General features: G+C 45.2%; 1 long non-coding RNA gene across 1 annotated transcript; it reads left to right on the top strand.

Annotated features, from left to right (window-relative positions):
- Positions 1-37: 37 nt before the first annotated feature.
- Positions 38-2028, top strand: LOC115204675 (uncharacterized). Its single transcript, XR_003880424.1, has 2 exons — positions 38-645; positions 678-2028. It is a non-coding gene; the product is annotated as an uncharacterized LOC115204675 (long non-coding RNA).
- The last annotated feature ends 17203 nt before the right edge of the window (positions 2029-19231 follow it).

The raw sequence follows: 19231 nt of genomic DNA, 5'->3' as shown, positions 1-19231 counted from the left end.
TTCTGTCTATCTGATGTTCTATCTATCTGATGTTCTATCTGATGTTCTATCTGATCTATCTGTCTGACTGTAGATCTATCTATCTGATGTTCTATCTGATGTTCTATCTGTCTGACTGCAGATCTATCTCTCTCACTGTAAACAGAGTGACAATGGCTTATGATTTTATAACTGGTGCTGTGTTTCAAATAGTACCCTATTCCCTATGTAGTCCACTATTATTAGTTAGTCCACTATATAGGGACTAGGGTGCCATTAGGGACTATGGTATTTAACAATGGCTACTCCAGTCATGCTGACTCATCAGGACTATACTAGATGTTAAACTCTTCATGTGATGAACATTATGCATTATGTTTAGATGAGCAGGATACCAGGTGAAACATTGTTTAGATGAGCAGGATACCAGGTGAAACATTGTGTTTAGATGACCAGGATACCAGGTGAAACATTGTTTAGATGAGCAGGATACCAGGTGAAACATTGTGTTTAGATGACCAGGATACCAGGTGAAACATTGTGTTTAGATGACCAGCATACCAGGTGAAACATTATGTTTAGATGACCAGGATACCAGGTGAAACATTATGTTTAGATGACCAGGATACCAGGTGAAACATTGTGTTTAGATGACCAGGATACCAGGTGAAACATTGTTTAGATGAGCAGGATACCAGGTGAAACATTGTGTTTAGATGACCAGGATACCAGGTGAAACATTGTGTTTAGATTACCAGGATACCAGGTGAAACATTGTGTTTAGATTACCAGGATACCAGGTGAAACATTGTGTTTAGATGAGCAGGATACCAGGTGAAACATTGTTTAGATTACCAGGATACCAGGTGAAACATTGTGTTTAGATGACCAGGATACCAGGTGAAACATTGTGTTTAGATGACCAGGATACCAGGTGAAACATTGTTTAGATGACCAGGATACCAGGTGAAACATTGTTTAGATGACCAGGATACCAGGTGAAACATTGTGCTTAGATAACCAGGATACCAGGTGAAACATTGTGCTTAGATAACCAGGATACCAGGTGAAACATTTGCCTGAAGACTCCAACTGAATTCTCCCACTTGCTCTATGTTCTCTACATACTGCGGTCTGAGACTGCCATCATTGAAGTAGTTTGTGCTGACAAAACATAATCAAGCCATTTGGATTGTTTTTAAACCAATCAGAGTATCAAAGCCAATGGCACGTTTTCAAAACGCCACTTTACCCACGTGTGTTGTGGTGCCGGCCCATCAGTTTTATGGACCTATCAGTACAATTAGAGTGTTTTTCCATTCTAGAACTTGTCGGAGAGGGAGTCAGACCCAGGTGATGAGTCTGAGTAGCCAGACAACTGAAGCATATGGATTAATACAGGTATACACACACTCTCACTGGACAGTTTATTAGGTACACCCATCTAGTACTGGGTCAGACCGCCCCCACTTTGCATCCAGAACCACCTGAATTCTTCGGGGCAGTCTACAAGGTGACGGAGACGTTCCACAGGGATGATGACATGATGGCATCACGCAGTTTCTGCAGATGGGACGGCGACACATTCAGGCAGCGAACAAACCTATTCCATCTCATCCCAAAGATGCTCTGTTGGGTTGAGGTCTAGTTCTGCACACCACTGTTGTACTGCGCCGTTATTGACCTGTTTTGTGGACCACCTGTTCGCTTGCACGATTCTTGTCCTTGGACGAGCTGTTTTCACCCACAGGACTGGACTGCCACTGACCTGGATATTTGTCGAGACTTTTTCGGGTAAACCCCAGTAAAGACGGCCAACGATCATACCACGCTCACAAAGGGTCGCTTAGGTCAATCGTTTTTTTTTTTTGTCCGTTCTAACGTTCAGTCGAACAGTAACTGAATGCCTGTCTGCCTGTTTTATATAGCACACCACGGTCACGTGACTCACTGTCTGAAGGCGCGAACCGTTTTTGTGAACGTGGGTGGTGTACCTAAATAAACGTTCAGTACACACGTGTTATATATGTGTGTATTATACTCCTGTTATTCGGGTTGACCAGACTGTGCTGTAAGGTTAAAGGTTGACGTGTGCGGACCATGCTCTCAGTGATGAAGTTTCCCCTAGGTACAGATCTAGGATCAGTTTCCCCTAGGTACATATCTAGGATCAGTTTCCCCTAGGTACATATCTAGGATCAGTTTCCCCTAGGTACATATCTAGGGTCAGTTTCCCCTAGGTACATATCTAGGGTCAGTTTCCCCTAGGTACATATCTAGGGTCAGTTTCCCCTAGGGACAGATCTAGGGTCAGTTTCCCCTAGGTACAGCTCTAGGGTCAGTTTCCCCAAGGTACATATCTAGGATCAGTTTCCCCTAGGTACATATCTAGGATCAGTTTCCCCTAGGTACAGATCTAGGATCAGTTTCTCCTAGGTACAGCTCTAGGATCAGTTTCCCCTAGGTACATATCTAGGGTCAGTTTCCCCTAGGTACAGCTCTAGGATCAGTTTCCCCTAGGTACAGATCTAGGGTCAGTTTCCCCTAGGTACAGATCTAGTATCAGTTTCCCCTAGGTACATATCTAGGATCAGTTTCCGCTTCCCCAAATCCGAACCTTAACCATTATTGGGGAAAATGCTAAACTGACCCAAGATCAGCATGTAGGGGGTAACTTCACCCTGCTCTGTGAAGCTCCTGTGTTTTAACCCCTGTGTTGTCACAAAGGAGGGCGATCGCTGCGATTCTCTTGGCACTCTACTGTGTGTGTGTGTGTGTGTGTGTGTTTGTAGATTTTATTTTTAGTAACTGATGTTGAGCCATTTACTGGGATTATTTTAAATTCATTGTGAGACTATTAAGTACATTTGAAAACTGTTTAGTTTGATGTCACTGTGTGTGTGTGTGTGTGTGTGTGTGTGTGTGTGTGTGTGTGTGCAGAAAGCATTCACAATCCTTGACTTTTTCCAAATGTAGTTTTGTTACAGCCTTAATTTAAAATGGATTAAATGTAGATCGTGTGTCACTGGTCTCTACTCACACTACCCCATAATGTCAAAGTGGAATTATGGTTTTAGAAATTTTTTACAATCTAATTAAAAATGTAAAATCTGAGATCTATCGAGTCACTAAGTATTAAACCTCTTTTGTTATGGCAAGCCTAAATAAGTTCAGGAGTAAAAATGTGCTTTAACAAGTCACATAATAAGTTGCATAGATTCATTTCTTGCATTTCTTTATGCCTACTTCATCTCCCACATATATAATTATCTGTAAGGTCCCTCAGTCGAGCAGTGAATTTCAAACACAGATTCAACCACAGAGACCAGGGATGTTTTCCAATGCTTCGCAAAGAAGAGCACCTGTTGGTAGAAATGAAAAAGCAGACATTAAATATCCCTTTGAGCATGGTGGTTATTAATTACACTTTGGATGGTGTATCAATACACCTAGTCACTACAAAGATGCAGGCGTCCTTCCTAACTCAGTTGCCAGAGAGGAAGGAAACTGCTCAGGGATTTCACCATGAGGCCAATGGTGACTTTAAAACAGTTAGAGTTTATTGGCTGTGATAGGAGAAAACTGAGGTTTGATCAACAACATTTTAGTTACTCCACAATACTAACCTAAATGACAGAGTGAAAAGAAGGAAGCCTGTACAGAATAAAAAATATTCCTAAATATGTATCCTGTTTGCAACAAGGCACTAAAGTAACACTGCCACAAATGTAGCAAAGCAATTTACTTTCTGCCCTGAATACAAAGTGTTATGTTTGGGGCAAATCCAATACAACACATTACTGAGTACCATTTTCAAGCATGGTGGTGGCTGCATCATGTTATGGGTATGCTTGTCATTGGCAAGGACTGGGGAAACAGAATGGAGCTAAGCACAGGAAAAATCCTAGAGGAAAACCTGGTTCAGTCTGCTTTCCACCAGACACTGGGAGATGAATTCACCTTTCAGCAGGACAATAACCTAAAACACAAGGCCAAATTACACTGGAGTTACTTACCAAGACGACATTGAATGTTCCTGAGTGACCTAGTTACAGTTTTGGCTTAAATCTTTGGCGAGACTTAAATGATCGTCTAGCAATTATCAGCAACCAATTTGACAGAGTTTGAAGAATTTTTAAAAGAATAATGGGTAAATATTGTACAATCCAGGTGTGTAAATCTCTTAGAGACTTACCCAGAAAGACTCCCAGCTCTTAGAGACTGACCCAGAAAGACTCACAGCTCTTAGAGACTGACCCAGAAAGACTCCCAGCTCTTAGAGACTGACCCAGAAAGACTCCCAGCTCTTAGAGACTGACCCAGAAAGACTCCCAGCTCTTAGACTGACCCAGAAAGACTCCCAGCTCTTAGAGACTGAAAGACTCCCAGCTCTTAGAGACTGACCCAGAAAGACTCACAGGTGTAATCGCTGCCAAAGGTGATTCTAACATGTATTGACTCAGGAGTGTAGTGGTTAGAGTGGAGGGGAGGCAGGTAGCCTAGTGGTTAGAGCGGAGGGGCGGCAGGTAGCCTAGTGGTTAGAGCGGAGGGGCGGCAGGTAGCCTAGTGGTTAGAGCGGAGGGGCGGCAGGTAGCCTAGTGGTTAGAGTGGAGGGGAGGCAGGTAGCCTAGTGGTTGGAGTGGAGGGGCAGCAGGTAGCCTAGTGGTTAGAGTGGAGGGGCGGCGGGTAGCCTAGTGGTTAGAGTGGAGGGGCGGCAGGTAGCCTAGTGGTTAGAGTGGAGGGGCGGCAGGTAGCCTAGTGGTTAGAGTGGAGGGGCGGCAGGTAGCCTAGTGGTTAGAGTGGAGGGGCGGCGGGTAGCCTAGTGGTTAGAGTGGAGGGGCGGCAGGTAGCCTAGTGGTTAGAGTGGAGTGGAGGGCGGCAGGTAGCCTAGTGGTTAGAGTGGAGGGGCGGCAGGTAGCCTAGTGGTTAGAGTGGAGGGGGAGGCAAGTAGCCTAGTGGTTAGAGTGGAGGGGCGGCAGGTAGCCTAGTGGTTGGAGTGGAGGGGCGGCAGGTAGCCTAGTGGTTAGAGTGGAGGGGAGGCAGGTAGCCTAGTGGTTGGAGTGGAGGGGCGGCAGGTAGACTAGTGGTTAGAGTGGAGGGGCGGCAGGTAGCCTAGTGGTTAGAGTGGTTAGAGTGGGGGGGCGGCAGGTAGCCTAGTGGTTAGAGTGGTTAGAGTGGGGGGGCGGCAGGTAGCCTAGTGGTTAGAGTGGAGGGGCGGCAGGTAGCCTAGTGGTTAGAGTGGAGGGGCGGCAGGTAGCCTTGTGGTTAGAGTGGAGGGGAGGCAGCTAGCCTAGTGGTTAGAGTGGAGGGGCGGCAGCTAGCCTAGTGGTTAGAGTGGAGGGGCGGCGGGTGGCCTAGTGTTTAGAGTGGAGGGGCGGCGGGTAGCCTAGTGGTTAGAGTGGAGGGGCGGCAGCTAGCCTAGTGGTTAGAGTGGAGGGGCGGCAGCTAGCCTAGTGGTTAGAGTGGAGGGGCGGCGGGTAGCCTAGTGGTTAGAGTGGAGGGGCGGCAGGTAGCCTAGTGTTTAGAGTGGAGGGGCGGCAGCTAGCCTAGTGGTTAGAGTGGAGGGGCGGCGGGTAGCCTAGTGGTTAGAGTGGAGGGGCGGCGGGTAGCCTAGTGGTTAGAGTGAAGGGGCGGCGGGTAGCCTAGTGGTTAGAGTGGAGGGGCGGCGGCTAGCCTAGTGGTTAGAGTGGAGGGGCGGCGGGTAGCCTAGTGGTTAGAGTGGAGGGGCGGCGGATAGCCTAGTGGTTAGAGTGGAGGGGCGGCAGGTAGCCTAGTGGTTAGAGTGGAGTGGAGGGGCGGCAGGTAGCCTAGTGGTTAGAGTGGAGGGGCGGCAGGTAGCCTAGTGGTTAGAGTGGAGGGGCGGCGGGTAGCCTAGTGGTTAGAGTGGAGGGGCGGCGGGTAGCCTAGTGGTTAGAGTGGAGGGGCGGCGGATAGCCTAGTGGTTAGAGTGGAGGGGCGGCGGGTAGCCTAGTGGTTAGAGTGGAGGGGCGGCGGGTAGCCTACTGGTTAGAGTGGAGGGGCGGCAGGTAGCCTAGTGGTTAGAGTGGAGTGGAGGGGCGGCAGGTAGCCTAGTGGTTAGAGTGGAGGGGCGGCAGCTAGCCTAGTGGTTAGAGTGGAGGGGCGGCGGGTAGCCTAGTGGTTAGAGTGGAGGGGCGGCGGATAGCCTAGTGGTTAGAGTGGAGGGGCGGCAGGTAGCCTAGTGGTTAGAGTGGAGTGGAGGGGCGGCAGGTAGCCTAGTGGTTAGAGTGGAGGGGCGGCAGGTAGCCTAGTGGTTAGAGTGGAGGGGCGGCAGCTAGCCTAGTGGTTAGAGTGGAGGGGCGGCGGGTAGCCTAGTGGTTAGAGTGGAGGGGCGGCGGATAGCCTAGTGGTTAGAGTGGAGGGGCGGCGGGTAGCCTAGTGGTTAGAGTGGAGGGGCGGCGGGTAGCCTAGTGGTTAGAGTGGAGGGGCGGCAGCTAGCCTAGTGGTTAGAGTGGAGGGGCGGCAGGTAGCCTAGTGGTTAGAGTGGAGGGGCGGCGGGTAGCCTAGTGGTTAGAGTGAAGGGGCGGCGGGTAGCCTAGTGGTTAGAGTGGAGGGGCGGCAGCTAGCCTAGTGGTTAGAGTGGAAGGGCGGCGGGTAGCCTAGTGGTTAGAGTGGTGGGGCGGCGGATAGCCTAGTGGTTAGAGTGGAGGGGCGGCGGGTAGCCTAGTGGTTAGAGTGGAGGGGCGGCAGGTAGCCTAGTGGTTAGAGTGGAGGGGCGGCAGGTATCCTAGTGGTTAGAGTGGAGTGGAGGGGCTGCAGGTAGCCTAGTGGTTAGAGTGGAGGGGCGGCAGGTAGCCTAGTGGTTAGAGTGGAGGGGGAGGCAGGTAGCCTAGTGGTTAGAGTGGAGGGGCGGCGGGTAGCCTAGTGGTTAGAGTGGAGGGGCGGCGGGTAGCCTAGTGGTTAGAGTGAAGGGGCGGCGGTTAGCCTAGTGGTTAGAGTGGAGGGGAGGCGGGTAGCCTAGTGGTTAGAGTGGAGGGGCGGCGGGTAGCCTAGTGGTTAGAGTGGAGGGGAGGCGGGTAGCCTAGTGGTTAGAGTGGAGGGGAGGCAGGTAGTCTAGTGGTTAGAGTGGAGGGGCGGCAGGTAGCCTAGTGGTTAGAGTGGAGGGGCGGCAGGTAGCCTAGTGGTTAGAGTGGAGGGGCGGCAGGTAGCCTAGTGGTTAGAGTGGAGGGGCGGCAGGTAGCCTAGTGGTTAGAGTGGAGGAGCGGCAGGTAGCCTAGTGGTTAGAGCGTTGGACTAGTAACCGAAAGGTTGCAAGATCGGTTCCCCGAGCTGACAAGGTAAAAATCTGTCGTTCTGCCCCTGAACAAGGCAGTTAACCCACTTTTCCCCGGTAGGCTGTCATTGTAAATAAGAATATGTTCTTAACTGACTTGCCTAGTTAAATAAAGGTTAAATTAAAAAAAATATTATCGTTGAAAAATGACCCGCATTTCACTGTTAGTCTACACATACGAAGCATGTGACAAATAAAATGTGATTTTGATTTAGTACTTTACATCCCTGTAGCTTCATAATGAAATACCTTCTTTTTCTTGTAATCCCTGGTTTGACTGAGAACGTTGGAAACACACACACACACACACACACACACACACATATTCACCTCACCTGTTGAAATGGGTAGGGTTGTGAATGACATCCCCAGGCTATAGGAGGAAGTGTCTGGTGGATTAGGTTTTGAACTAAGGGAAATATATCTTTGACCATAATGACTCCATATATTGTATGTTTATAGTCTGACCCTAATGAATCCAAAAGCCGAATCCACTAATCTGAAGGTTTGTCCTATATATTATATACGTTTGTATATATAGTGCATCTCAGCTTGGATGTCAACACACCACAAGTTTTGTATATTGTATATAGTGTATGTTTACATCTCTCAATTCAATTCGAAGGGCTTTATTGTCATGGGGAACATATATTTACATTGCCAAACCAAATGGAATAGAAAATAAACCAAAGTGAAATAAACAAGGGAAACATTAGAGAACATTACACTCACAAAAGTTTTTAAATAATAAAGACATTTTAAGTCTTATATTGTTGGCCATGTACAGTGTTGTAACAATGTGCAAGTAATTGAAGTATGAAAGAAAAATTAAATAAACAAATAAATATAGATTGTATTTACAATGTTGTTTGTGGTCCACTGGTTACCTTGTTCTCATCGCAACGGCCCACAGAGGTCTGCCTATGGCTGCCTGTCTCCATAGCAATGCTCACTGAGTCTGTACATTCTTCACTTTGGGTCAGTCACAGTGGTCAGGTATTCTGCCACTGTGTACCATCTGTTTAGGAACAAATAGCAGTCTAGTTTGCTCTGTTTTTTTGGTTGATTCTCTCTCTCTCTCTCCCCTGCCTCCCTCTTCACACCTATAGAGTGTGTTAATGTGTTTGTTAAGGATGAGGCCACACCCTCTCTGGGCCGAGCCTATGAACAGAGAGGCTTTATAAACGCTGCTACTCCTCTAGTTTCAATAGAAAAAAGACATTACAAATGTCATATTATGTATATATACAGCGTTGTAACGATGTACAAATGGTTAAAGTACAAAAGGGAAAATAAATAAACATAAATATGGGTTGTATTGACAATGGTGTTTGTTCTTCACTGGTTGACCTTTTCTTGTGGCAACTGGTCATAAATATTGCTGCTGTGATGGCACACTGTGGCACACTGCGACCTGTATGCTCTAATCGGCTGGCCCTCGCTATATATTCGTCGCCAGACCCACTGGCTCCAGGTCATCTATAAGTCTATGCTAGGTAAAGTTCTCTGCTGCCAATGACTGGAACGAACTGCAAAAATCGCTGAAGCTGGAGACATATCTCCCTCACTAACTTTAAACATCAGCTATCTGAGCAGCTAACCGATCGCTGCAGCTGTACATAGCCCATCTGTAAATAGCCCATCCAATCTACCTACCTCATCCCCATATTGTTTTATTTATTTTCTGCTCTTTTGCACACCAGTATTTCTACTTGCACATCATCATCTGCTCATCTATCGCTCCAGTGTTAATCTGCTGGCCTACCTTACTTTGCTACTACGGCCTATTTATTGCCTTACCTCCTCATGCCATTTGTAATTACTTCACTACTATGGTCTATTTATTGCCTTAACTCCTCATGCCATTTGCACACACTGTATATAGACTTTCTTTTTTTCTATTGTGTTATTGACTGTATGTTTTGTTTATTCCATGTGTAACACTGTGTTGTTGTATGTGTCGAACTGCTTTGCTTTATCTTGGCCAGGTCGCAGTTGTAAATGAGAATTTGTTCTCAACTGGCCTACCTGGTTAAATAAAGGTGAAATAAAAATGTTTAAAAAAACACTGTGTTATTTCACCCAGGAGATATGGGATATCTCTCTCTCTCTCTCTCTCTCTCTCTCTCTCTCTCTCTCCCCTGCCTCCCTCTTCACACCTATAGAGGCTGTTAATGTGTTTGTTAGGGCTGAGGCCACACCCTCTCTGGGCCGAGCCTATAAACAGAGAGGCTTTATAAACGCTGCTACTCTTCTCTCTCACACACACACACACACACCCCTCTCTCTCACACACACTCACCCCACTCTCTGTCACACACACACAAGTCTCTCTCTCACAATCACAGTCAAGGAGGAGACCCAGTGCTGTTGCATGGAAATGGACAGTGAGATAGAAAGTGGTCAGAAGAGACGAGTCAACAGCAAAGATGATCTGATAGGTAAGATAATACGTTAGGTTAACTATTTTATGTCTCCCTCTTTGTTATATTCTCTATAACTCTATCTTCGATGTTTCTTTCTCTCTCTTTAAATCACTCTTCTTTGCACTCTCTCACCCTCTCTTTTTTTTAATCTCTTACCCACTTTTCTCTCTCTCTCTCTCTCTCTCTCAGCTGATCTTTGCTCTACGGAAACTGTGTTGTCAGGGAGTTGTTAAATAATAGATTACTTAGGGCAAACCGGCTTTGTTAGTGGTAACAATGTACACTGACTCTTCACAACACTACATTCTTACAGACACTTACTTACCTGTTACAGTTACCTAGCTCAGGTACATGGTTCTTACCTGTTACAGTTACCTAGCTCAGGTACATGGTTCTTACCTGTTACAGTTACCTAGCTCAGGTACATGGTTCTTACCTGTTACAGTTACCTAGCTCAGGTACATGGTTCTTACCTGTTACAGTTACCTAGCTCAGGTACATGCTTCTTACCTGTTACAGTTACCTAGCTCAGGCACATGGTTCTTAACACTTACAGTTACCTAGCTCAGGTACATGCTTCTTACCTGTTAAAGTTACCTAGCTCAGGTACATGCTTCTTACCTGTTAAAGTTACCTAGCTCAGGTACATGGTTCTTAACACTTACAGTTACCTAGCTCAGGTACATGCTTCTTACCTGTTAAAGTTACCTAGCTCAGGTACATGCTTCTTACCTGTTAAAGTTACCTAGCTCAGGTACATGCTTCTTACCTGTTACAGTTACCTAGCTCAGGTACATGCTTCTTACCTGTTACAGTTACCTAGCTCAGGTACATGCTTCTTACCTGTTACATTTACCTAGCTCAGGTACATGCTTCTTACCTGTTACAGTTACCTAGCTCAGGTACATGCTTCTTACCTGTTAAAGTTACCTAGCTCAGGTACATGGTTCTTACCTGTTACAGTTACCTAGCTCAGGTACATGCTTCTTACCTGTTAAAGTTACCTAGCTCAGGTACATGGTTCTTACCTGTTACAGTTACCTAGCTCAGGTACATGGTTCTTAACACTTACAGTCGACCAGGGCAGCTCTAGCAGAGCAGAAATTTGACAAACTGACTTGTTGGAAAGGTGGCATCCTATAATGGTGTCACGTTGAAAGTCACTGAGCTCTTCAGTATGGGCCATTCTACTGCCAATGTTTGTCTATGGAGATTGCATGGCGGTGTGCTCTATTCTAGGCACCTTTCAGCAACGGCTGAAATATCCAAATCCACTCATTTGAAAGGGTCTCTTTTTAATATATAGTGTATTACAGAGTGGGTCAGGGAGCGGTTGAAAATGTCAGTGAAGCCAGCTGGTCAGCACATGCTCTGAGTACGCATCCTGCTAATCCGTCTGGCCCTGTGGCCAGAATGTTAACCTTTTTTTAGGATCTTACTCACGTCGTCTATGGAGAGCGTGATCACACAGTCATCCGGAACAGCGGGTGCTCTCATGCATGGTTCAGTGTTGCTTGCCTCGAAGCGAGCACTGGGCAGCTCGCGGCTGGGTTTCCCTTTGTAATCCGTGATAGTTTGCAAGCCCTGCCACATCCGACGAACGTCTGAGCCGGCAAAGTAGCATTCAATCTTAGTCCTGTATTGACTCTGTGCTTGTTTGATGGTTTGTCAGAGGGTGGGATTTCTTATAAACGTCCAGATTAATGTCCCACTCCTTGAAAGCAGCATCTCCAGCCTTTCGCTCAGTGCAGATGTTGCCTATAATCCATGTCTTCTGGTTGGGCTATGTACTGTACATACGGTCACTGTGGGGACGACGTCTATGTAGTTACTAATGAAGCAGGTGACTGAGGTGGTATACTCCTCAATGCCATTGGATGAATCCTGAAACATATTCCAGTCTGTGCAGCAAAACAGTCCTGTAGCGTAGCATCCGTGTCATCTGACCACTTCTGTATTGAGTGAGTCACTGGTACTTCCTGTTTGAGATTTTGCTTGTAAGCAGGAATCAGGAGGATAGAGTTATGGTCAGATTTGCCAAATGGAGGGTGAGGGAGAGCTTTGTACGCATCTCTGTGTGTGGAGTAAAGGTGGTCTAGAGTTTTGCCTCCTGTAGTTGCACATGTGACATGCTGGTAGAAATGAGGTAAAACGGATTTCATTTTCCCTGCATTAAAATCACCAGCCACTAGGAGCACCACTTCTGGATGAGCATTTTCTTGTTTGCTTATGGCCTTATACAGCTCGTTGAGTGCGGTCTTAGTGCCAGCATCGGTCTGTGGTGGTAAATAGACAGCTACGAAAAATATAGATAAACTCTCTTGGTAAATAGTGTGGTCTACAGCTTATCATGAGGTACTCTACCTCAGGCGAGTAGAAACTTGAGACTTCCTTAACGTTAGAGATCACACACCAGCTGTTTTTAAAAGAGACACAGCCTTCCTCCGTTGGTCTTAACTGAGTCTGCCGTCCGGTCTTGGCGATTCATAGAAAAACCAGAGAGATGTATATTATCCATGTCCTCATTCAGCCTCGACTCCGAGAAGCATAAGAGCTTGACATCGACAGTTCTTCAAGTCCCGTTGATAGGAGAGTATTCGCCAGCGTAGTTTCGTCAGGGCACGTTGATCTGTTTTACGCTGTCTTTTACTTGTCTGAGACTCTGGGTTTAGGGCTGTGTAGTAAGGTTAGGATTTAGGGAGCGTAACCTGACCCCTTTAATGGTTAAGGTTAAGGTTACGGTTAGGGTTAGGAAAGGGATTATTCATGAATTCACTTTCTGGCTGAAATGCATGAGAAAGAATCCACCTGACCTAAAAAAGCATCATCAATGTCTATCCTCAACTAAACACAAGCCTGTCAGACCTGTTAGCTACTGAAATAACCTGGAAAACACACGGTCACACAATCTACCAGTCACCTGTGGAATGAATACACTTTATCATTATGACTGCATTAGGCTAATAGGCACTCACCTAACGTTATCAGGGAATGATCGGCTGGGAATGTTTAACGTCTCGACAAAAACACTACGGGATGAAAGCATTGTGTCGTGTAGCTATTATACACATAGCCTGGGTAACACTTTATCTCCCCTCCGTTGACTGGGTATTTACCGTACCTGCAGAGTCTGCTCTGTAGGCTAATCATTAGAGATAGATACGTGTAATAAAGGGGCCTTCCTGGTACCTAGCACTTCCTGGTACCTAGCACTTCCTGGTACCTAGCACTTCCTGGTACCTAGCACTTCCTGGTACCTAGCACTCCCTGGTACCTAGCACTTCCTGGTACCTAGCACTTCATGGTACCTAGCACTCCCTGGTACCTAGCACTTCCTGGTACCTAGCACTTCCTGGTACCTAGCACTCCCTGGTACCTAGCACTCCCTGGTACCTAGCACTTCCTGGTACCTAGCACTTCCTGGTACCTAGCACTCCCTGGTACCTAGCACTCCCTGGTACCTAGCACTTCCTGGTACCTAGCACTTCCTGGTACCTAGCACTTCCTGGTACCTAGCACTTCAGTATTTAACTCAAGTGATAGCTCTATACCTGCCTTAGCCGACACCACATGGTACAGGATAGTGGTGCTTGTGTTTTAAAAAGCTCAGGTTAAAGAGATTCTCCATAAGATTTGTATATTTTTTGGTGGGGGGGGGGGAAGTAGTTCTGAAATTAGCGCTCTAAAGCCAAAACGAGTTCCTGGAAATTGCATACTACAGTACGTCATATGTTGGGGAAATGGCTCTGCGCAACTTCCTGAAAACAGTCGCTTTCAAACCAGAAAACAGTCGCTTTCAAACCAGAAAACAGTCGCTTTCAAACCAGAAAACAGTCACTTTCAAACCAGAAAACAGTCACTTTCAAACCAGAAAACAGTCGCTTTCAAACCAGAAAACAGTCGCTTTCAAACCAGAAAACAGTCGCTTTCAAACCAGAAAACAGTCGCTTTCAAACCAGAAAACAGTCGCTTTCAAACCAGAAAACAGTCGCTTTCAAACCAGAAAACAGTCACTTTCAAACCAGAAAACAGTCACTTTCAAACCAGAAAACAGTCGCTTTCAAACCAGAAAACAGTCGCTTTGCTTTCAAACCAGAGAACAGTCGCTTTCAAACCAGAGAACAGTCGCTTTCAAACCAGAAAACAGTCACTTTCAAACCAGAAAACAGTCACTTTCAAACCAGAAAACAGTCACTTTCAAACCAGAAAACAGTCACTTTCAAACCAGAAAACAGTCGCTTTCAAACCAGAAAACAGTCGCTTTCAAACAGAGTACAGCCACCTATTTCAGTTCAAGTCAAGCACTAACTATAACATTTATTTAACAACAGCACGTAGTCTAGTAGACCATGGTTTTGGCGGATAGAACGCTCTGCACCGTATTGTGACGTTTTATTGAAAACAGCCAATTGGCTACCAAAACGGGCTTGCCAAAACCACTATCCCGCTCCTCTGTCTCTGATCCAACTAGATATAAAGGATAGAAAGATAGCTAAAACCTTATCAACAACCAGAACCACAATAACTACAGACCACAACAACACAATTACTGACCACAACAACACAACTCCTGACCACAACAACACAACTGCAAACCATAATTAACCATCATCCCTAAATCCTAACCTTAACCATTTTACATTTCCTGGACAGCTACCCTTCCTGGAGAGCAACCATGCTAATCTAACGCACTTGATTCTAGTTAGTTACCACTCGGGTTGGAATTAAAACCTACAGGAGGGTATCTCTCCAGGTTCAGGGTTGGAGTTAAAACCACCAGGAGGTTTATCTCTCCAGGAACAGGGTTAGAGTTAAAACCTACAGGAGGTTCATCTCCCCAGGAACAGGGAGGGAGTTAACCTACAGGAGGTTTATCTCCCCAGGTTCAGGGTTGAAGTTAAAACCTACAGGAGGTTTATCTCCCCAGGTTCAGGGTTGGAGTTAAAACCTACAGGAGGGTATCTCTCCAGGAACAGGGTTGGAGTTAAAACCTACAGGAGGTTTATCTCTCCAGGAACAGGGTTAGAGTTAAAACCTACAGGAGGTTTATCTCTCCAGGAACAGGGTTGGAGTTAAAACCTACAGGAGGTTTATCTCTCCAGGAACAGGGTTAGAGTTAAAACCTACAGGAGGTTTATCTCCCCAGGAACAGGGAGGGAGTTAACCTACAGGAGGTTTATCTCCCCAGGTTCAGGGTTGAAGTTAAAACCTACAGGAGGGTATCTCTCCAGGTTCAGGGTTAGAGTTAAAACCTACAGGAGGTTTATCTCCCCAGGTTAAGGGTTGGAGAGCCCTGGACTAGGTAGATGTAAACCTACAGGAGGTTTATTTCCCCGGGTTCAGGGTTGGAGTTAAAACCTACAGGAGGTTTATCTCCCCAGGTTCAGGGTTAGAGAGCCCTGGACTAGGTAGATGTAAACCTACAGGAGGTTTATCTCCCCAGGTTCAGGGTTAGAGAGCCCTGGACTAGGTAGACGTAAACCTACAGGAGGTTTATCTCCCCAGGTTCAGGGTCTAGTCAATCATCATAATCAGTAATGTCGGTCTGTTATTATCGTCATGTGTTGGAATGATTAATACATTGATCACATGACACCAGCTTAGTTCCAACCCTTTGTAAGGTTTACAGTGTGAATTTGACCACAGATACAGATGCTGCATACAACACATCGTATTAGACTATGTGAAACTGAAATTATGTTTTTATAAAATAATTAAAAATGAGAAGGTTAAATATCTTGAGTCAATAAGTATTCAACCCCTTTGTTATGGCAAGTTCAAGAGTAAAACTGTGATTAACGATTCCCATAATAATTTGCATGGAGTCACTCTGTGTGCAATAATAGGGTTTAGCATGATTTTCGAATTACTTCCTCATCCTTTGTATCCCACACATACAATTATCTGTAAGGTCCCTCAGTCGAGCAGTAAATTTCAAACACAGATTAAACCGCAAAGACCAGGGAGGTTTTCCAATGCTTCGCAAAGAAGGGCACCTATTGGTAGATGGGAAGTTATTTTTTATTTAACCAGACAAGTCATTTAAGAACAAATTCTTCTATTTACAATGACGGCCTACTGCCCTATGGGACTCCCAATCACGGCCAGATGTGATACAGCCTGGATTCAAACCAGGGACTGTAGTGACGGCTCTTGCACTGAAATGCAGTGCCTCAGACCACTGTGCCACTCAGGCGCACACTTTGGATGGTGTATCAATACACCCAGTCACTACAAAGATACAGGTGTCCTTCCTAACTCAGTTGCCGGAGAGGAAGGAAACAGCTCAGGGATTTCATCATGAGGCCAATGGTGACTTTAAAACAGTTACAGAGTTTAATGGCTGTGATAGGAGAGAACCGAGACTGGATCAACAACATTGTAGTTACTCCACAATACTAATGTAAAAGAAGAAAGCCTGTACAGAATAAAAAATATTCCATTAAGATGCCTCCTGTTTGCAACAAGGCACTAAAGTAAAACTGCAAAAAATGTGGCAAAGAAATTAACTTTATGTCCTGAATACACAGTGTTATGTTTGGGGCAAATCCAACACATCACATTACTGAGTACCACTCTTCATATTTTCAAGCATGTTGGTGGCTGCATCATGTTATGGGTATGCTTGTCATCGGCAAGGACAAGGGAGTTTTTTTTAGGATACAAAAAAACGTAATGGAGTTAAGCACAGGCAAAATCCTAGAGAAAAACCTGGTTCAGTCAGCTTTCCACCAGACACTGCGAGACAAAGTCACCTTTCAGCAGGACAATAACCTAAAACACAAGGCCAAATCTACACTGGAGTTACTTACCAAGAAAACACGGCATTTTCCTGAGTGGCCTAGATACAGATTTGACTTAAATCGGCATGAAAATCTATGAGAAGACTTGAAAATGGCTGTCTAGCAATGATCAATAACCAGTTTGACAGAGCTTGAAGAAGTATTGTACAATAATGTTCAGGTGTGCAAATCTCTTAGAGACTGACCCAGAAAGACTCCCAGCTCTTAGAGACTGACCCAGAAAGACTCACAGCTCTTAGAGACTGACCCAGAAAGACTCACAGCTCTTAGAGCCTGACCCAGAAAGACTCACAGCTCTTAGAGCCTGACCCAGAAAGACTCACAGCTCTTAGAGCCTGACCCAGAAAGACTCACAGCACTTAGAGACCCAGAAAGACTCCCAGCTCTTAGAGACTGACCCAGAAAGACTCACAGCTCTTAGAGACTGACCCAGAAAGACTCACAGCTCTTAGAGCCTGACCCAGAAAGACTCACAGCTCTTAGAGCCTGACCCAGAAAGACTCACAGCTCTTAGAGCCTGACCCAGAAAGACTCACAGCTCTTAGAGACTGACACAGAAAGACTCACAGCTCTTAGAGACTGACCCAGAAAGACTCACAGCTCTTAGAGACTGACACAGAAAGACTCACAGCTCTTAGAGACTGACCCAGAAAGACTCACAGCTCTTAGAGACTGACCCAGAAAGACTCACAGCTCTTAGAGACTGACCCAGAAAGACTCACAGCTGTAATGGCTGCCAAAGGTGATTGTAACATGTATTGACTCAAGGGGTGTGAATACTTATGTAAATTCGATATTTCTATATTTCATTTTCAATAAATGTGCAAACATTTCAAAAAACATTTTCACTTTATCATTATGGGGTATTGTGTGTAGATGGGTGAGAGAACATAATATTTTCAATCCATTTTGTTGTGTTCAGCCTGCAACACAACAAAATGTGGACTAAGTCAAGGGGTATGAATACTTTGTGAAGGCACTGTAATACGAGAGAGGACAGGACAGATCGCTGTGGGCCACTCCGTCTCTGTAGTGTTTCTCCCCTGTGGCTCAGTTAATAGAGCAAGGCACTTTCAATGCCAGGGTTGTGGGTTCAATTTCCACAGAGGACCAAAATGTATGCACTCACCACTGTAGGTCTCTATATATATGATCTAAATGGAAAATAAATGCTTATATAGTGTTCTATTATGATAATTGTGTCATATGGTTCAGCGGAACGGCAGTAAACGTTTGAGCCTGAAACTAAGGCTAACTACCACTGTAAAAAAATTAAAATCTTTACCAATAACGGAAGTCAATGTAGAAGAAAAAGTTTGAAAGTTGACGGGAAATTTGAGCTTGTGTTTTCCATTGGGGGAAGTGAAACACTTTTACACAATATAGGCCTACCCACTGGACTTCTGTACAGTGGGAAAATATCTTCTCTGGCTGAAGTGACATTTAGCAAAACAGAGCAATCAGTAGTAAGGAAAATAGCCCAGGAACCATTCATTCATATTGACTGATTATAATAGGGACTATCATCTGTGGAAACAAACAGGAGGTTTTATTGGTAGTCACTGTAATTCAATAGACTGATATAAAGATACAGACTGATTAAGCAAGCTATGTTATCAAATGTTGGTCAACACACATTATGAATAGCATAACTACACAGTAATCGACTAACGTTAATGTTGACATTGTGTATGTGACACACAGCCTGGGTTTGGTTTAGGAGACGTTTCATCTGATTTTCTCAGATAGTATATTTCCATGAGCTCAAACCATTACAGATGCCGTATCTTAATTTGAGTCAGTTTCACAAAGCAGAAAAATATCCTTCAGCAACAGGAAATGTGGATCATTATGTGGATTATAATTGATGGAATTTTTTAGTAGGGTTTGATAAAAAAAATGTATTAGGGTAAATCAAGTCTGACATTTTAAATGGGAAATTACAAACTTTAGAAACCTTTTTCAAACCTTGAATACACTACAATTCCTTCAACAACAGGATGATCAAATGAAGATCCTACATCTGTAGTGAACCCATGCTGAGATGAGTCATAACAACACGTGGTATTTATGTATCTTTCATCTAGAGGGAGGGAGCACATGACGCTTTGTTGGATAACACAACCTTTACTGGCCTTGACCGTGTGTGTGTGTGTGTGTGTGTGTGTGTGTGTGTGTGTGTGTGTGTGTGTGTGTGTGTGTGTGTGTGTGTGTGTGTGTGTGTGTGTCTCTCAGGGCTATACAGGAAATGTGAAAGGCAGACCCCTCCCTCCACTAATGTCTTTATCACCAGATAGCATTATGCTATGCTACTTCATAAAACCCCTCCCTCATCACCAGATAGCATTATGCTATGCTACATCATAAAACCCCTCCCTCCACTAATGTCTTTATCACCAGATAGCATTATGCTATGCTACTTCATAAAACCCCTCCCTCATCACCAGATAGCATTATGCTATGCTACTTCATAAAACCCCTCCCTCATCACCAGATAGCATTATGCTATGCTACATCATAAAACCCCTCCCTCATCACCAGATAGCATTATGCTATGCTACATCATAAAACCCCTCCCTCATCACCAGATAGCATTATGCTATGCTACATCATAAAACCCCTCCCTCATCACCAGATAGCATTATGCTATGCTACTTCATAAAACCCCTCCCTCCACTAATGTCTTCATCACCAGATAGCATTATGCTATGCTACATCATAAAACCCCTCCC

The sequence above is a fragment of the Salmo trutta genome, chromosome 12 (genome assembly GCF_901001165.1).
Source record: "Salmo trutta chromosome 12, fSalTru1.1, whole genome shotgun sequence".
Lineage (NCBI taxonomy): Eukaryota > Metazoa > Chordata > Actinopteri > Salmoniformes > Salmonidae > Salmo > Salmo trutta.
Note: the sequence above shows the minus strand (reverse complement) of the source record. Positions and strands in the feature narration are given on the sequence as shown.